At 44.8% G+C, this 1,039-nt stretch overlaps 1 pseudogene; it reads left to right on the forward strand.

Moving 5' to 3' along the window:
- Positions 1-325: 325 nt before the first annotated feature.
- LOC107527497 (large ribosomal subunit protein eL29-like) lies at positions 326-803 on the forward strand (annotated as a pseudogene).
- Positions 804-1,039: the final 236 nt, after the last annotated feature.

Here is a 1,039-nt window from a genome sequence, read left to right on the forward strand (position 1 = left end):
GGGAGGCTTGTTTATGTTTAACTCTCTCAATGCCTGGCCCGGAGATCAAGCCAGGAAAGCATGCCCTTGAGCACCACAGTAATTTGTGAGGAGTTTAGCATTTTGCCAGCACTTGTAAGAACAAAACAAGAATGCAAGAGCACAAGACATTACATTTCAAGCAAGTGAGGACTGGCTTGGAAAATATCAAAGAAAGCACATTACAGATAAAAATATGTGGCCTCTGCAGATCATCAAGCTAACAGCAGTGTTTTCTGATCAATTAAAGAGAATAATTCTGGCTCTTTCTCTTCTAGTCCCAGGCGCTTTGAGAGCTACGGGTTTCGGTGCATATATGGCTAAATCCAAGAACCATACCATCCATGACCCGTTCTGAAAATGGAACAGAAACAGCAGCAAGAAACCCAGATCACAAAGATAATGAAGCTCTTATGGGGATAGATCCCAAGTTCCTGAGGAATCGCTTTGTCAAGAAGCACAACAAGAAGGGCCTGAGGAAGATGCAGGCCAACAACACCAAGGCCATGAACACCTAAGCTAAGGCTATCAAGGCCCTTGAAAAGCCCAAGGTCAAGCTCAAGATCCCAAAGGACGACAGAAGCAAATTCAGTTGACTTGCCTACATCGCTTGCCCCAGGCTTGGGAAACGTGCTGGAGCCGGCATCATAAAGGGTCTCAGGCTCTGCGGGCCAAAGGCCAAGGCCAAAGCTCAAACCAAGCCCCAGGCTGCACCTATGGCTGTGGCTGCAGCTCAGGCTCAGGCTCCCAAAGATGCCCAGGCCCCCATGAAGGCTCCACAGTAGAGGTCTCTGTTTGCCTGTGTGAACCCTGGGCTGCTGTGTGCATGGAGCTGGGGTCTGCCTGTGCTATTTATACAAATAAATCTGAGGCAGGATTTTTCAAAAAAAAAAAAATGAGGATGATTCTAGAACAGATTGTTATGGTGATGAAACAATTTTCTTCCTGAAGCTTTTATTTATTGTGGGTTTAAAACAAATTTTTTTTATTGAGATATAATTGACATTAAAAAACTATTTTT

The sequence above is a fragment of the Miniopterus natalensis genome, chromosome 4, assembly GCF_054644295.1.
Source record: "Miniopterus natalensis isolate mMinNat1 chromosome 4, mMinNat1.hap1, whole genome shotgun sequence".
Taxonomy (NCBI): Eukaryota; Metazoa; Chordata; class Mammalia; order Chiroptera; family Miniopteridae; genus Miniopterus; species Miniopterus natalensis.